The sequence below is a fragment of the Nicotiana tabacum genome, chromosome 23 (assembly GCF_000715075.1).
Source record: "Nicotiana tabacum cultivar K326 chromosome 23, ASM71507v2, whole genome shotgun sequence".
NCBI lineage: Eukaryota > Viridiplantae > Streptophyta > Magnoliopsida > Solanales > Solanaceae > Nicotiana > Nicotiana tabacum.
The window spans coordinates 92,566,744-92,586,041 of record NC_134102.1 but is presented as its reverse complement, the minus strand read 5'-3'; positions in this window follow the sequence as shown (position 1 = coordinate 92,586,041).

Below are 19,298 nucleotides of genomic sequence, written 5' to 3'. Positions count from 1 at the left end.
ACCGAAGAGGAAGCTGAAAAAGAAGATAAGGATGAAGGTACTGAACGGATGCATAACAACCTTCATCTGCAAGAGATATAGAAGATATTTCTCTTCCCTCGGACTCCACAGGAAAAACCAATTGATGTAATATATATTTTTCTTGTAACTATGTCGAAACTTCTATTGAGTTTGACATTTTAAGAAATAAAAGATATTTTGCCTAATTTCCTTGCAAAACATTTTTTCTATTTGATAAAGTTCGGAAATTTTTTTACATATGATAACTTTGATTCTGGGTATTCGTACTTCTGGTGTTTACCCTTTAACTATGAGGATTTCATAAGAAAGGACCCTTATATTTACGGTGCTCTTGAAGAGGACGTCTTATGTTCATTAGGCATAAGCATTTGAAGTTTAACTTACTCTCAAATGAGAGAAGTCTTAATATATAACTTGGACAAGAAATAAGATAAAAATAAAAGGACGCCAATTTATTCCTTCCATTTCTAAAAGTACATTTTTATAAATATTTATTTGCTTAAGTAAATAAAGGTATCAATACATGTGGATAACTTGCACTACTTAGCTTTACGAGATTGATCATTCTGTCCTCGATATTGATAAGATATAACTTCTGGTTCTATCAGTCTCCGGTCTTCATGACACTTTTAATGCTTTGATATACAATAGTTTCCCCTCCCCTGTTCGAATGCTAAGTATGAGAATTTGAATACTGAGTTTTTGCTATTGCTGATGATCCTTCTTCGTAGTATGCTTTACGTTGCTTCCTCATTAAAAACCTTGCCAGAAAAATCCAATTGGGACAAAAACTGGATGAAGGAAAAAAGAGTGCAGCACATACTTTCAGTATCAACAAATATCTTCAACAACAATACCTTTGGAGGTGAATCAAGTTCCAATTGCTTGGTAATTTACTCCATCTTAATTTTCAACTAATATTAACCTTTACTTGTTATAGCTGAAATCTGGTAAGGTTCCTCCCACGTCAGTCCTAGCTTTTCAACATTGACTTCTCGGGTACTTTTAGTTACTTTTCGCAAAACCAAATTTCCAACTTTAAAGTATCGAAGATTTGCTCTACGGTTATAGTTTCTTTTCATCCTTTGCTTTTGTGCCACCATACTTATATATGCTCAATTCTGACGCTTCTCAAGCAAATCCAGCTTAATAAACATTGCTTCATTATTCGCCTCCTCGCTTTCCTGGGAATACCTTATGGTCGGTTCCCTGACTTCTACCAGTATCAATGCTTTTGCACCGTACATAAGTGAAAAGGTTGTTTCTCCCATGCTTGACTTCGCTGTTGTTCGATATGCCCATAATACTCCTGGTAGCTCTTCTGGCCAATTGCCTTTAGCATCCTCTTATTGTTTTTGAGGTTTTCAATTATGACCTTATTGGTTGACTCTGCTTGACCGTTAGCGCTTGGATGATTGGGGAAGATGTGATTCTTTTGATATTTAATCCTTCCAAAAGTTTTGTGACTTTGGGACCTTTGAGTTGTGGCCTATTGTCACAAGAAACTTCTTTTGGTACCCCAAATCGGCAAATGATATGATCCCAAATGAAATCATTCACTTTTAGCTCCCCAATCTTTTCAAAAGCACTTGCTTCAACCCATTTATTGAAATAATCAGTTAGAATTAAAAGAAACTTTACCTGCTCGGGCCCTTGAAACAAAGGACCATCTATGTCCATTGCCCATTTCATGAATGACCACGTTGACACCACCGAATGTAGGAGCTCTGTCGACTGATGCACTAATTACGTATGACTTTGACACTTATCATATTTTTGTACAAATACCTTCACGTCTTGTTCCATCAGGGGCCAATAGTAACTGGCCATTACCAACTTAACACCAACAAATCACCGAAATGATTTCTGCAAACCTCTTTCGTGAACTTCTCTCATCACATAATCAACCTCTGATGTCCCTAAACACCAAGCCAATGGTCTTTGAAATGGCCTTCGGTATAATTGACCATCAACAAGGCAATAACGAGCAACTTTAGTTCGTAGTGCTCGGGAAGTTTTAGGATCTTCAGGCAATTTTCCATGCCTTAAATATTCTATAAACTCATTTCTCCTACCCCAAATTAAGTTGGTCGAGTTAACTTCACAATATTCATCCACGTCTAGTACCGAATGCAATAGCTGAACAACTGCACCAAAATTATCTCCTTTTATTTTTGTAGACGACCCTAAATTGGCCAACGCGTTTGCCTCCACATTCTCTTCCTTGGGATATGAATTATCGTCCACTCCCTAAGTCGGGAAGTTAATACTTGAACTTTATTCAAGTATTGTTGCATGCGCTCCTCTTTGGTATCAAAGATTCCATATATCTGGTTCACTACTAGCTGGGAATCGCATTTTACTTCAATCACCTCGGAGCCTAGTCCCAGAGCTAATTCATGTCCTGCAACTAAAGCTTCATACTAAGATTCATTGTTAATCAAAGAAACAGTTCTAATGGCCTGTCTCAGGATTTCTCCCGAAGGAGTGATTAGTACTATCCCGAGATCGGAACCTTTTACATTAGGGCTCCATCTGTAAATAAAGTCAATACACCAGAACTCGTTTCCGATACGAAAGCTGCTTTCTTAGCAATTAAAGATATCATACCGAGACTATAATCAGTCACAAAGTCAGCCAAATCTTATGACTTAATTACAATCTAAGGTTTATACTCGATGTTGAATTCACTAACTTCAACCGCCTAGTTATCTAATCGACCCGATAATTCAGGCTTATGAAGGACGCCCCTCAAGGAAAAAGTCATCACAACGGTCATGTGGTGACATTGAAAGTAGGGTCTAAGCTTCCGAGAGGCGACTACGAGAGCTAGATCCAACTTCTCTAGGTGCGGATAACATGTCTCCGCTCCCGATAAAATTTTACTAACATAAAAAATAAAAAATTGTGTACCTTCCTCATCTCGGACCAGGACTACACTCACCGCCACTTCCAATACTACTAAATAAATTAATAATTATCCTCCCTCTTTCGGTTTGGACATTAGCGGAGTATAGATAAGTACCTTTTTAGGTCTTTCAAATGTTTGCTGACATTCTGAAGTCCATATGAAATCATTTTTTATCTTTAAAAGCGAAAAAAATAATGGCATTTCTCCAAGGACCTTGATATGAATCTACTAAGGGTCACCAACCTACCAGTCAATCTTTGCACTTTCTTTATACTTGTCAAATGATCAAGGATATCTTCTATGGCCTTAAGCTTGTCAGGATTCACTTTAATTCCTTGTTGTGAGACCAAGAAGCCAAGAAACTTCCCGGAACTATCTCTAAAAGCGCATTTTTCAGGATTGAGATTCATGTTGTATTTTCTCAGAATATCAAATGTCTCTTGTAGATGAGCCAAATGATCCCCTGCATTAAGAGACTTAACTAATATATCATCAATATAAACTTCCATGATTTTACCAATTTAATATTTGAACATCTTATTAACGAGCCTTTGATAAGTGGCTCCAGTGTTTTTAAGCCCAAAAGACATCACATTATAGCAATATATCCAAAATTTGTGATAAACGAGGTTTTTCTTGATCCTCCGGGTGCATTCTAATTTGATGATAGCCGGAATACGCATTAAGAAAACTCATCAATTCATGCTCGGTCGTAGCATCGATTATTTGGTCAATATTTGGCAACGAGAAAGAATATTTATGGCATATCTTATTTAAATCCTTATAATCTATACATATTCTAAATTTATTCTTCTTCTTGTGAACAATCACTACCTTAGTTAGTCAATCAAGATAATTTACCTCTCGAATTGAACCTATATTCAACAACCGGGTTACCTCTTCTTTAAAAAATCTGTTCCTGACCTCAGCTATTGGCCATTTATTCTGCTTTATCGGAGGGAAGTTAGGGTCCAAACTTAACTTGTGGACAACTACTTCTAACAAAATACTTGTCATATTTGAATGCGACCATGCAAAACAATCAATGTTAATTTTACTATCATACCCCAACCTTGGGAGGTGCGACCGGCACGATTCTCGAAGGTCCGTGCGAATCGACGCGTGCTCTTACATCTTTTTATTCATAAAGTCTGAGCATTGAGGCCTCCAAGTAATAATCATCAAAATTTAAAATGAGTACAACTGATTAACAAAAGAAATATTGGCCTTTTATATATGATCATCACTGCCATCAACATAGTCATACCCAACCTTTACATGCAACTGTACACTAGCTATTGTCTGCAAACCTCTAAGAGTACCACAAAAAATATATATTTACACAACTTGGTCGGGACGGGTCCTACCATACCCAAAATATTTATAACATCTATTTCAGTACCTATTGACTTCTGAACAACTACTTCGAGGAAGTTGAGAGTAACAACCAACAGCTAAATCGTGCACCTACTGAGGAGGAACGCCACCGGGTCTATCTGTACATGTAGGCATGAACACAACGCTCAAAAGAAAAGGGATGTCAATACGGATAATATACTGAGTATGCAAGACTAAGAAAAACAAATAAATTAGAGTCATAGCATAAGAGATGTGAGTACGTGATTCCAACTTGAATATCGAGGACAAATTGTGGAAACAATACACCATGGGTCATAAATCCTTGCGAACTTTTGTAAAATAAAGCCACTCATTGGAGCCATGCATTAATTATAATATATATATATATATATATATATATATATATATATATATATATATATATATATATATATATATATATATATATATATGTAGCTTCAGCCATTCTTTGGGGAACATTTTATCACTCCATACCCGGTCTCATAGAGGACTTAGTCGTACTTAGGAGGGCTCGGTAACCTCACTTCATACATCACTCCATACCCGACCTCGTAGAGGACTTGGTCATACCCGGCCTCAGGAGGCCTCGGCTGTATGCGATCTCAACAGAACTCAGTGTAGCCAGCCTCAAGAGGACTCGGTAGCCTCATATTCACACAGCATCATACCCGGGCACACAAGGGCTCGATAATGCCTCATATCATGTCTCATCATACCCAACTAATCAATGGTTACATAATAGGTGTCGTACCCGACCGACTATAGTGCGACTCGATAGAGTAAAATAGATACATATATATATGTGCATTGCAGTACCAGTTTCAAGAGATAATAAGTTTAAACTCAGAATGGATCATACTCTCCGTCTCCGACCACATGATACCAAATGAAAAGAATATGAGCTTTGAAAGAAATGCTACCAGCAAGAACACACAAGAACATGATAACATCATTGAGAGAACTTAGAACTTACCATACCTTACAGTACCTGAATCATTTAGAAAGAATGAGTGACTTACGCTAATTCATGTCAAGAAGGAAGGTTGCCCTCCATACTTTATTGAAGAGCTAAATTTACTTCTATGGTGGTTAAATTTGACTTTAATAAAATTTCAGAATCAATATCACCAGACAATAGGTGTTACAACAACGATTCCAAGTTTCTTCAAGCTAAATCCTGCTAGATTCAGATTCACCTTTGACGTTGCCTTGATTTGCTTGGAAATTCTAAAGGGGTGTTGAGAGTATTTGAGAGGGCTTATTTTGGTGATATCTTCTAGAATGAAAGATAATGAACCTCACTATCCTTTTATACTATTACCAAGCATAGGAATTTCTGCCACTTCACATGCAAAATGGGTCGCCCCGCCCCGATTGAAGCGTCCGGTGAGATATTTGGCTCAAATTCACTGGAATGTGTGACCACATTCTAGCCCAAACGTGTCACCAGCTGATTAGCCACGCTATAAGTCACACTTATCACACTTTATGTAGGTGTGGGATGTAACATTTACAAAAATCAATAATCTTAAGTCTTAATTCGAGACTCAACCCTATTCCCAAATGGAACTTCCTTTCCAAGAATTCTGATAACAAAGCGCCTTGTTCGAGGTCCTCTGTGTTTGGCTTCGTTGCATCTTTTTCTTCCAGTACCTGGAAAGATCTAGGTACCTGATAAAAATCCAATGACTCTTCTTCTCCATCACATTCAATCGGAATGGAAGCGGGCACCGATTTTTGTAGTTGCTATTTGCTCGTTCCTTCCACCTTGCTTCTAGATAGAGTTACTGTATTCATTTTCCTTGGTGCAGGATGATCACCTTTGATCTGCTTTGATCCCCTCCATTATTGGGAACTTCAACAAATGATGATAAGTCGATAGCATAACCTTCATTTCATGAATCCATGGCCTATCAAGAATCACGTTATATCCCATATCACCATCAACCACTTCAAACAAAGGGTTTTCGTTACACCTTCGGTATGTGTGGGGTAGTAAAATCTTCCCTCAGGTTTTTACACTTGTTAGGTTGAACTCGGCCTGAAGCTTTGTTACCGGAACTATGTTTTCAATTAACTTTGCTTGTTCCAAAATTCTCAACTAGATGATATTGGCTGAACTACCTGGATCAACCAATACACGTTTAATTTTAAAATCTAAAACATTAAGTAATATTACCAGAGAGTTTTTGTGTGGTAAAAGAAGGCCATCAACATATTCTTCCGTGAAAATGATTTCATCATCTCCTGATGCTTCTCGCATTCTCTTGCCATGAGTTATTGATATCTTTGTCTTTTTTTCTATCGAAAACGTCACCCCATTTACTTCAACTCCACCAAAAATCATATTTATTGTTAGACGAGGTGACCCTGTAGCTGGTTTGGCTAGTTCCGTAGCATCCCGATTTCTCCCATAGTTGTTCTTAGCCCGGTCACTAAAAAATTCTCTAAGATTACCATTATTTAATAGTGCTGCAACCTCTTCATGAAAATGCCGACACTCCCCAGTTCCGTTGCTATGCGTTCCGTAAAATTCACACTATAGATTAGGATCCCTTTGACTAGGATATGACCAAATTGACTTCGAAAATCTAGCTTCCTTGATGTTTATCATAGCTAAAACTTGTTATACCAAGCTAATATTGAAGGTGTAATCAGACAACCGAGGATATGCTAAATCCCGGGACCCCGATGGTTCCTTCTCCTATAAAGTTTTGTTACTCCGACCACGATCTGCACTTCTATCCGATACAAACCTGTCCGATAATTGAAAACCTTTATTTCCTCGCCCACCAGCTCTTTCCTAAGGTTGAAAACGACTCCTGGAAGGCCTATGGTCTGCATCAAAATCAATTTTGAACTTTTTCCGATTCCGATCACGATTGCGACCTTTGGAAGACACCGAAGAACTCAATTGATCATCTTTAATTCTGATTTTTGATTTATAACAATTATGAACGTCTGCCCATGTGGTTTCCTAAAACTCCAACATGCTTTTCTTTAATTTCCTGGAGGCATTGGAGCTTAATGGATTGAGGCATTTGGTGAACGCTTCAGCTGCCCACTCATCCGGTTCCGCCGGCACCAACATCCTCTTCTTTTGAAATCTGATCATGAACTTTTGCAACAATTCAGATTCTCCTTAAGAAATTCTGAATATATCAGCTTTTCTAGCTTGAACTTTCCTCTCCCCAGCATGAGCCTTAATAAAAAAATCTACATGCATTTCAAGAGACTCAATCGAATGTTCAGGTAAAAGAGAGTCCCATGTTAAAGTACCATTTGTTAGGGTTTCACCGAATTTCTTCATCAAGACAGATTCGGTCTAATACGGGCCCAAATTATTCCCCTTTACATCTGTAGTGTAAGTTGTTATATGCTCTTGTGGATCCAAAGTTTCGTCATACTTCAGAATATCGGGCAGCTTGAATCTTTTTGGAATCAACTCCAGGGCTACACTTGGTTTGAACGGCAACTGTGTGTACTTCTTTAAATTCGGCCCCTTCAACACTGATGGTGCTCCCGGGATCTGATCCATTCTGTCATACCCCTTTTCTACCCCAGAAGATATATGCATGTTTATATGGGTTGGGTTAAAGAGTATTTCCAATTAAAGTGAATAACGTGAGTAGGGATTATTTTACTTACAGAGTCGCCACTTGGAATTGAGTTTTGGGGTGTTTCAAGTCACCTTTTATTTGAATCCCTAGTCAAAGGAAGGTTTGACTCTATTGGTCTGCGAAAACAAAGTCCGGATAAGGAATTCTGTTGACCGGGAAGAAGGTGTAAGGCATTCCCCGAGTCCCGTGGTTCTAGTACGGTCGCTTCATTGACTACAACTTGGCTTGAATTAATTTTAGATAAATTATAATTTATTGGTTTCCATGTTTTATCTAATCACTTTTAATTATTCAAATATGAAATTATCTTTGAAACAAATCACGTGTGTGAATTCATTTTTTATTGTGCCAAAATCATGTCACGCGTACGTGTACACAATTAATAGCATTTTATTATATTAAGATTATTTTGGCCCAAAGTTCGCGAACACGTACTTCGGTTTTAATTTTGAAAATTATAATTATGTCACGCGAACGTATACATAACACACGATGATTTGATTAATTTAGGGCACGCTTAAAGTACTCTAACGTACTCAAAAATTGTTTTTCTAAGTTTAGGATTATTGTAATGCTTAAGAGTTATACATTCTTCCGACTTAACACCACTCATGGCCTATTCTAATTCCTTGCCAAGAAAGAAATAACTTTAATTTTCCATGTATCCAATTTAACAAACTCACTTAAATCACCACTTCAACATGCTAAAACAAAAGAAATGTAATATAACTATAAAAGTAAGAAAACTAAATCAAAGTCCATATCATATTTAACAGAAATCGTCCAAAACAAACCTACATGTACTCAAACGAATTAATCTTTAAAACCAATATATAAACCAAATAATATGCAATCTGAACACAAACAATACGAAAGAGATCAAGTATTTTCCATAGAGCAAATGAAATTCATCACGAGCAGATAGAAACACTAATATATCAAAGCAAGTGTATACTAAAAATGTAAACAAATACTGAAAAAAATGGATTCGAGTGGACCTTTATATTGATGAATAAAGCTGAAAATTTGCAACTCAATCGAAATAACAAATCAACAATCGTTGGACGGAAACGCCGAAATTACGAACTAGAACCTCGACATAGAAGCCTTGCCTGACTGATGAAGATGGGAAAAATTTTAGGTAGTTTAAAGCTGTTTTTGGAGTTGTTTAGTGGCTGAAGTTTGGTGGTTTCATGGCTGGTTTCAGGTGTGGGTTCGAGTGAAGTTTCAGTTGGTTTTCATTGCTGTTTCAAGGCTGTTTTCAGGTGGGTATGGGGGTGGATTTCTAGCTCATTTTTGGGGGTGTTTAACTAGAGAAAAGTGGCTGTTTTGGAGGGGGTTATCGACAGCTGTGGGTGGACTGGTTTTCAGCTCGTTTTTTGGGCTGTTTTCAGCTAGTTTTTGAGCTGTTGAGGGAGTTTTGGGGCTGGATTTGCAGCTATGTTTTTGCTGGTTTCTCCTCCCCCCTATGGCTGATTTTTTCAGCAATTATATAGAGTGTTTTATTGGTATTTAGGGTGGAGATGAAGCTCCCTTTTTTGTGAGTGTCCATGTGTGTTTGTGGAAGGATCATGTGAGGGAAGTGTTTGTGTGAGTTGTTAAAGAGGAAGAGTGGAGTGTGTGTTAAAGATGAAGAGTGGGAGTGTGAGGGAATAATTGTGTTGGTGGTAAGGTGTGTGTTAAGTGATGTGAGGGAGTTGGAAAAAATCCAAGCATGGTAAAATATTAGGTGTTCACAGCATGCCCCTCTTTGCTTGGAAACATTAAGAGTTTTCAGGCAAAGAAAAGATGAGCGATATGACTAATATATGGCCATACCATTATTCAAAAAGGAAGAGTTAAGAGAAAAGAGTGCATCCGAGTCCCGATTTTAGACAACCTACATATCCCGGATCATAGGGGAATCAGGTCGTGTGTAGTTCAAGGAAAATTATAGAATGATGAGTTGGAGAGTCGAGTGAGGTTCCGTTAAGACTCCGGTTCGTGGTCCTGCTATTACATCAAAATCAAACAAAACTAAACAAGCCTATCAGCTATGAGTTACAAGATTCCTATCTATAAGTCTTTTGAAGCTTGATCTTGAGTCTTGACTGGTTGTTCATGCAGACTCTGATCTGAACCTTGATGCTTGCTACAGCTTCTTCTAATAAAAATGGAAAGTGCAATGCTTGTGACTTCAGTCATGTCTTGAGCAATCCGCATCTTTTCCATATGCTTCTGCATTTGGATTCACTTCTTTTCCTTTTCTTTTCTGGATTGCGAATTCTTCTTTTGGTTATCTTGAACCTTGTGCCTCGAGGTAAAACCTGCCCAGACACCAGAACAAACAAACGAACGAAATTTTCTGCCCCCGTTTTCACTAGAAAAATTTCGTGAGTTATTGTAACAAAATTCTAAACTACTTCTTTATTGAAAGCAATAAAAGATCGGGAATAGTGTACCCCAAAAAGATCATGTTGAGAAAATATGGCCAGGGAATGGTATACCCTATATTGGCAATGATATCAGAGAGTGGTGTACCCTACATTTAAGATCAAATCAACTAGGGAATAGTGTACTTCTACCCAGAAATATGAGCTGGATCCCCCTAGGCGAAAAGGTTCTACCTGGGTTAAACTACGTAAAACAGCATGGGCGAAGAGTACTTCTACCCAGAACTATGGGCTGGATCTCCCTAGGCGAAAATATTCTACCTGGGTTAAGCTACGAAAAATAAGCCTGGGCGAAGAGTAGTTCTACCCGAAAATATGAGCTGGATCCCCCTAGGCGAAAAGGTTCTACTCGGGTTAAGCTACGAAAAAACAAAAGCTTGGGTGAAGAGTACTTCTACTCGGAAATATGAGCTAGATCCCCCTAGGCAAAAAAGGTTCTACTTGGGTTAAGCTACGTAAAACAACCTGAGCGAAGAGTACTTCTACTCGGAACTATGAGTTGGATCTCCCATAGGCACAAAGGTTCTACCTGGGTTAAGCTACGAAAAACAGCCTGGGCGAAGAGTACATCCACCCGGAACTATGAGCTGGATCCCCCTAGGCGAAAAGATTCTACCTGGATTAAGCTATTTAAACAAGCCTCGGCAAAGAGTACTTCTACCTGGAGCTATGAGCTGGATCCCCCTAGGCGAAAAGGTTCTACCTGGGTTAAGTTACGTAAAACAACCTGGGCGAAGAGTACTTCTACCCGGAACTATGAGCTGGATCCCCCTAGGCAAAAAGATTTTACCTGGGTTAAGCTACGAAAAACAAGCCTGGGCGAAGAGTACTTCTACCCGGAACTATGAGCTGGATCCCCTTAGGAGAAAAGGTTCTACTTGAGTTAAGCTACAAAAAACAACCTGGGCGAAGAGTACTTCTACCGGAACTGTGAGCTGGATCCCCCTAGGCGAAAAGGTTCTACCTGGGTTAAGCTACGAAAAATAACCTGGGCGAAGAGTACTTCTACCCGGAACTATGAGCTGGATCCCCCTAGGCAAAAAGGTTCTACCTGGGTTAAGCTATGAAAAATGAGAGGTATGAACAGTAGTGATGCATGCTAAAAATAAAGGAAAATTGGAGATTTTAAGGAAACTTACCTTTGGTGACATCGTCCTTTAGGAATCACCATTCTGTACTGCTTTGTTCTTGCTGCAAACAAAGAAAAATTGTGAGTTTTTAAAAACTGGTGGTTTGTGTGTGGCCTTGATGTCTTTGGCAGCTTGGCTTTGTGCCCATTTTCTTTTGATGATGATTTCAACCTGCCACTAGATGTTTCCTGAATGCCACTTGCATTTCTGGCTCCAGAGAGTCTTTGGCTTTTCAAACTTTGCCAAAACTGTTAGTCACTTGGGACTTAACCTTTTCAACTTCATTTTGGCCTTGTAGGCACTTTCAATTTGATTTCCTCCTTACAAGAGTTTTTGATTTTGAAGTATTGGCCACCATGGCCAGTCGAGGTCGACTTGATGCCCTTGCCGAGGCTGGGTGCCTTTTTTGCATATTAGCTTGTATCAAACGAGAGCCTTGTAAATCAGTCTTGCCATCCCTTCTTTACCTTAGTTTTTGGAACAAAGTTGGACCTAAAGGGATTCAAAGAACAACAAATAATGGAATGGACAATGAATTTAGACAAGAGGTATCCCTTTCGGAGAAAGGAAATAAGGACTTATCTGGAGTACATGCAGACTTCAATGAACATGACATACCTTGGACTGGACGCCTGATTATTGTAAACCGTCCGACCCTTAAATATTCATCACAACTTTTGCTTCGAAACCGAGAAACCTTGCTTGGGATTGTGTCGATGCTAGTGACTGGGAGGATCCTCTTTTTGATCAATAGTGCCCTTTGCGGGTTTTCACCAGCTGGCCTCTCTCATTTCACTTCTCATCATTGCCTTGTAGTGCTCTTTGCGAGTTTTCACCACAAGACTCTCTCATTTTCATTTTCTCTGCTTGTCATCGCCCTATGGTGCCCGTGAGGGTTTTCACTAATAAGACTCTCTCATTTTATTTCTCTCATTTTGGTCGCATCAGATCCAAATGACTGTATCCTCCAATTCTTTAACATTCTCATTGATTGATTGAAAGGACTTGAAAAGGATTTGGGTAAAAAGGATTTGGATTGAATTACAACTATGGAACCTTTCACGCGAAACCACCGCTAAACCATTGTAACATCTGCCCCTGTTTCAATTTTTTTTTTTTAGGGAATGTGGATTTTTATTTTGGTGTGACTGAACCCTAGAAAGAGGCTGCCTACGTATCCTTTCGGAATCAAGTCGAACGTAGTTCAAGGTAACATGAACTATTTTTTTTCTTTTGTCTTTCTGTCTGTTTTATTTTCTTTCTATTTCCTTTTCCTTTTTTTTTTCTTTTTTTTTCTTTTTCTTTTCAATAACTCCTTTAGGTTCCAAATAGGGCAATCAAAGAAAGGTAACCGGCTCAAAGGGTAGGCAAAAAGGGTTAATGGTGTTTGGGTAGCGAGAATGAAAGCCTTCGTCATCAAAATCAAAGAGCATTAAAGGTGCGTGAAGGGTCAAACATAGTACCTTTTTGACTGCATCAATTAGGAGCCAATTTCCTTTAGCTTCTTCATGATGCGGGAGGATACATCTCAAAACGAGTTGCTCCACTTCAAATTTCCTGGGCCGCACTTTCTTGTTGTAGGCACTAGCCATTCTTTGTTGGTACAACTGCCCGTGACAAACTACGGCCAATCGCTTTTCATCAATCAGTGTCAATTGTTCCAATCGATTCTTGACCCAATCTTTATCCTCAATCTCGGCTTCAACAATGATCCGAAGAGAAGGAATTTCAACTTCTTCTGATTTCATTCGGACATGGCCTAGGCCTACTATTCCAATTCTTTGTTTATTTTCTCACAAGCCTTATCTTCAACACATTCTGCTTCTTGATTCATTATTTTGAGGTCTGACAACATTTTAGGATCTAGGCATGAAATCCGCAAGCATGTCATGTTATTAAAATCTGCATTGATAGAACTGAAAAAAGAATAAGAAAGGTGACAAGATTAAGAAAAGAAACATTCAATGAAATATTAATTTCATTTAATTTGATTTTTTTGTTTTTTTTAAAAAAAAATTAAAGATAGAAGGGTTTACATCAGAAAGTAAAACAATAAAGTAAAATATCCGGATCACAACCTGAGATAATCCGAACACAGAAAGGATAGCAAGACTGGCTACCGAGACTCCCGTCTGATGGGGGACTTTCAGGCTTGGCGATCGTTTTTTTGGCTTTTCTTCTATCTCGGCAATGGTTGTAATGGCCTTTAGTGCCGGATCAAATTCATCATCTTCACAGATCATTCCGACTACTGGCCCATTGGTGTGAGTAGGCAGATGATTGTTCATCATATTAGGGGCCTCTTCATCCCTAAGCATTATTGCCTTGACCTCGATGAGGTCTTTTACTGCTCTCGTAAGAGTCCAAATACCACTACTCCAGAGTGGTATTCACATCTAGCATTAGCCGGTGCGAGAGAGACTCAGAGTTTGGGCGGTTCAGGGCTATTGGCTACAGTAGACCTAGCCTGACTAGCTTTAGAACAAACTTGAGTATGATTCACCAACAGGGGTGAACTGATTCCATCTCGGGGGGCTCTCTTTTTTTCTTTTTTTTTTGAATTTGTTTTTTGATTTTTTTCCTTTCTCTTTTTGTTGTTTTTCGCTCTTTATTTTTCTCTGTTATTTTTTGTCACTCTTTTCTTTTTCACTCAATTTTTTTTTGTTCTGTTTTTTTCGATTTATTTTTTCACTCAATTTATTTATGGCTATGATCGAATTCGATGTGGATTGCCTACGTATCATGACACCGCATGAATCAAATAATTACGTAGTTCAGGAAAAATCAAGAATAAAGTAAAATAAAGTAACTCTTTTTTTTACTCATATACAAATAATCACAGTTTTATTTTTTGGAATCTTCAAAAGAAATAATTTTTAAAAAAAGAAAGAAAATATTTAATTTTTTTTTGGTAAATTTAAAAAGACAGAAAATATTTTTTTGGATTTTGATTTTTTTTTTGAATTTTGGGAGAAAGATCTTTTTTTTTTTAAAAAGGAAGAAAATATTTTTGGAATTTTGGATTTGACGTCTCAAATAAAGGCTTCTAAAGAAGGAATTAAACAAATTTTTTTTTTGGATTTTTGAAAATTGGGGGCCGGAACCGATGAGATTTGTCTACGTATCTTACATCCGGTGAGAATCAGACCTGCGTAGTTTGGTAAAAAACGACTATGTTTTTCTTTTTTTTTTATATGAAAAATAATCTTTAAAAACCATATGCACTAGACCACATCATTTTTTTTTCTCTTCGTTCAACTGATTTATGCTAAAGTCGGTTGACATGCAAGCCTCCCAAATAATGCAACAAGTAGCACATAACATGATATAATAGTCTCAACAAGACCTGTCCTAAAACAAAACTCGACCCCTATGTCGAGTGCTGCTAAGTCAAATGCACATGATGCAAATAAAACGTAGCCTACTAGGGATATTCATTGCTTGTGGCTTGTTCTTCTAAGTTTGTAAATTCTAAAGGAGATGGTATCTAGACTTGGCTTACCCGGACGGACAACCCGAGCCGAGGAGCGTCAAGCGTCACCAGTAGTAGAACAACACTAGCTAGCTAACGGCTCTCCCGCCTAAACATGTGTGACTAAATCCTTCACCAGAAGCTGGTAGGCTAGCTGGCTTTATCTCAAGACATATATTTTGTGATGCTGGTATGCGAACACAACATAACTAATTATCAGAAGACTCAGAGGGATGCGAGAGAGGATACAATTTATATGTACAGTTCAACAATATCAAAACGGTAAAAACTAGACAAGTAACAAGGCCCAAATAAATCAAAATATATATAAAAATTAATAAAGCCAAATAAAATCAATGTACAAGCTCGAATTATTGAAGTTCCCCAGCAGAGTCGCCAGAGCTGTCACACCCCTTTTCTACCCCAGAAGATATATGCGTGTTTATATATGTTGGGTTAAAGAGTTTTTCCAATTAAAGTGACAAACTTAAGTAGGGATTATTTTACTTACAGAGTCGCCACTTGAAATTGAGTTTTGGGGTGTTCCAAGTCACCTTTTATTTGAATCCCTAGTCAAAGGAAGGTTTGACTCTATTGGTATGTGAAAACAAAGTCCGGGTAAGGAATTTTGTTGACCGGAAAGAAGGTGTAAGGCATTTCCCGAGTTCCGTGGTTCTAGAACGGTTGCTTTATTGACTACAACTTGGCTTAAATTAATTTTGGATAAATTATGATTTATTGATTTTCATATTTTATCTAATCACTTTTAATTATTCAAATATGAAATTATCTTTGAAACGAATCACGTGTGTGAATCCGATTTTTATTGTGCCAAAAATTATGTCACGTGTACGTGTACATAATTAATAGCATTTTATTATATTAAGATTATTTTGGCCAAAGTTGTGCGAATACGTATTTCAGTTTTAATTTTGGAAATCGTAATTATGTCACGCGAACGTATACATAACATACGATGATTTGATTAATTTATGGCGCGCTTAAAGCACTCTAACGTACTCAAAAATTATTTTCCTAAGTTTGGGATTATTGTGATGCTTAAGAGTTATACATTCTTCTGACTTAACACCACTCATATCCTATTCTAATTCCTTGCCAAGAAAGAAACAACTTTAATTTTCCATGTATCTAATTTAACAAACTCACTTAAATCACCACTTCAACATGCTAAAACAAAAGAAATGTAACATAACCATATAAGTAAGAAAACTAAATCAAAGTCCATATCATATTTAACAGAAATCGTCCAAAATAAACTTATATGTACTCAAATGAATTAATCTTTAAAACCAATATATAAACCAAATAATATACAATCTGAACACAAACAATACGAAAGAGATCAAGTATTTTCCATAGAGCAAATGAAATTTATCACGAGCAGATAGAAATACTAATATATCAAAGCAAGTGTATACTAAAAATGTAAACAAATACTGAAAAAAATAAATTCGAATGGACCTTTATATTGATGAATAAAGCTAAAAATTTACAACTTAATCGAAATAACAAATCAACAATCGTTGGACGAAAACGCCAAAATTGCGAACCGGAACCTCGACATAGAAGCCTTGCCTGACCGATGAAGACGGGAACAGTTTTAGGTAGTTTAAAGCAGTTTTTGGAGTTGTTTAGTGGCTGAAGTTTGGTGGTTTCATGGCTGGTTTCAGGTGTGGGTTCGAGTGAAGTTTCAGTTGATTTTCATGGCTGTTTCAAGACTATTTTCAGGTTGGTTTGGGGGCTGTTTTCAAGTGGGTTTGGGGGTGGATTTTAAGCTCGTTTTTGGGGGTGTTTAACTGGAGAAAAGGGGCTGTTTTGGGGGGTTATCGGCAGCTGTGGGTGGACTGGTTTTCAGCTCGTTTTTTGGGCTGCTTTCAGCTCGCTTTTGAGCTGTTTTGAGGGAGTTTTGGGGCTGGATTTGCAGCTCGTTTTTTGCTGCTTTCTCCTCCCCCCTATGGCTGATTTTTGCAGCAATTATATAGAGTGTTTTGTTGGTCTTTAGGGTGGAGATGAAGCTCCCTTTTTTGTGAGTGTCCATATGTGTTTGTAGAGGGATCATGTGAGGGAAGTGTTTGTGTGAGTTGTTAAAGAGGAAGAGTGGAGTGTGAGTTGTTAAAGATGAAGAGTGGGAGTGTGAGTTGTGAGGAAATAATTGTGTTGGTGGTAAGGTGTGTGTTAAGTGATGTGAGGGAGTTGGGAAAAATCCAAGCATGGTCAAAAATTAGGTGTTCACACATCCGTGCATAGAATTCCTTAGCATTTTGATCCATTCGTTCGTTCATTTCCCTCATGAATCTCTTGAGCTCAGTTTTGAAAGGATCATTGGTACTATCATTACTCCCGGATCCACTACCTGCTTGATTTTTATTGAAACCGAACTCCTCCCTCAAAGCAACGTTACCGGTTCTTTACGCTATTTGATTTGCAGGCACGCCGTGAGGGGCTCGAACTCTTCCATTAGAATTATTGGAAGCAACCGAAAGTGCTTGCTTCAGCTCCGTCATCACACTGTCTTGTCTTGAGAGATGATTCATAATTTTTCTTTGTTGCGCTCTCAAAACTTTTACCGTTTCAACAACAGGTTCATCGTTCATGTCATCAGGAGTTTGACTTCTCACACGACGAGGATTTCGTTCTTCGCGAACTAGATTTGTCTCATCTCCTTCGTTGTGAGTTTCACTGGTTGAATCATCACGCCGGAAAATATTTTCATGCTCGTTGTTTGTTCCAACATTAAAAGAGTTATTCAAATCGTTAACTGCCATATTTGATTTTTTTTTTACTAAAGAAAAGCATCAAATTGCGTTAGTGACAGATAAATGGATCAAAGTAATAATACAATTGTCTATGCCCCACGATGGGCGTCAAACTATTCACCCGTAAAACGGTACAGTTGAATTTGTATCATGGTTTATAGACACGTGAATTAATTTGATCCAAGAATATAAATTAATGAAGAGCAGAAATGAATTAATTAAGTAAATTTAAAGAAAACACAAGCCTCGTGCTTTTTCAGCTTGGAAAAACTTGGCCAAACATAATTTCACTGAATGGTCATCCAACTTATCATTTATTTCACAAAAGTCACTTAACTATTTTTCATCACTTAAAAGTCACTCAACTTTACCTTTGTAACTTAAAAGTCATTCTAGTTCAAAACCTACAAAATATCCAATAAAAATATGACATGTCATTACATTTAATTAAAAAATCTAATAATAATGCCACATAAGCTTAAATAGACTATATCTAAGTTAGACCCATTTCTTCCTCAACCCGATTTCAGGCAGTTTTTGAATATTAGTTTTAATTTATTTTATATAAAAAACCGACAGATTTAGGTCGGTTTCTTAAAAAATAAATTTTGCAGGATTCTAAAATAGTTTCCCGCATTTTTGCGCCAAAAAAAAAAACAACCGAAGTCGGTCGGCTTCGTAAATATATATATATATATAGTTTGGAAAACCGACCAACTCGGTCGGTTGGCCGCAGTCGGTTTTGGCCGAATTTTTAGTAGTGAACTTCTACTATGCAATTTCATTGTTGGTGTTTCTTACCAATATTTTGACTTTAATGGAATAGTAATTTGTGAAAATAAGTTCTTATTAGCTTGTTGTTCTTGTTTGTTAGTGGTACATTTATATGTTATGTGAGATTGAAGTCGGTTGGTTTTCCAAAATATTTTATTTTTTAGATTTTTTATGAAACCGACCGACTTCGGTCGGTTTTATTTTGCGCAAAAATATGGGAAACTATTTTAGAATCCCGCAAAAATTATTTTTTAAGAATTTTTCATATAAAATAAACTAAAACTAATATTCAAAAAATTGCTCGAAATCGGGCTGAGGAAAAAATGAGTCTAACTTAGATATGATATATTTAAGCTTATGTGGCATTATTGTTAGATTTTTTAATTAAATGTAATGCCATGTCATATTTTTTATTGGATATTTTATATGTTTTGAACTAGAATGACTTTCAAGTTACAAAGGTAAAGTTGAGTGACTTTTAAGTGATGAAAAATAGATAAGTGACTTTTGTGAAATAAATAATAAGTTGGATGACCATGGGTGAAATTAACCCTGCTATTATATGTAAATACGTATCTGCTTAATAATAAATTAATTTAAGCATTTATAAGTACTTTTAATCAACTCATCCAAACACGCTCGTAGTCAAAGGAGAAAACTCTCAAGTGGTCCGGCTCATTAGTGACGAGCAAAGCAGTAAATGGTTGTACTATTTGACGGATAGCATAAATGGAGGAAAGTATACAAACAATCATTTTAAGGCTTCTATTTAGGGATTAGC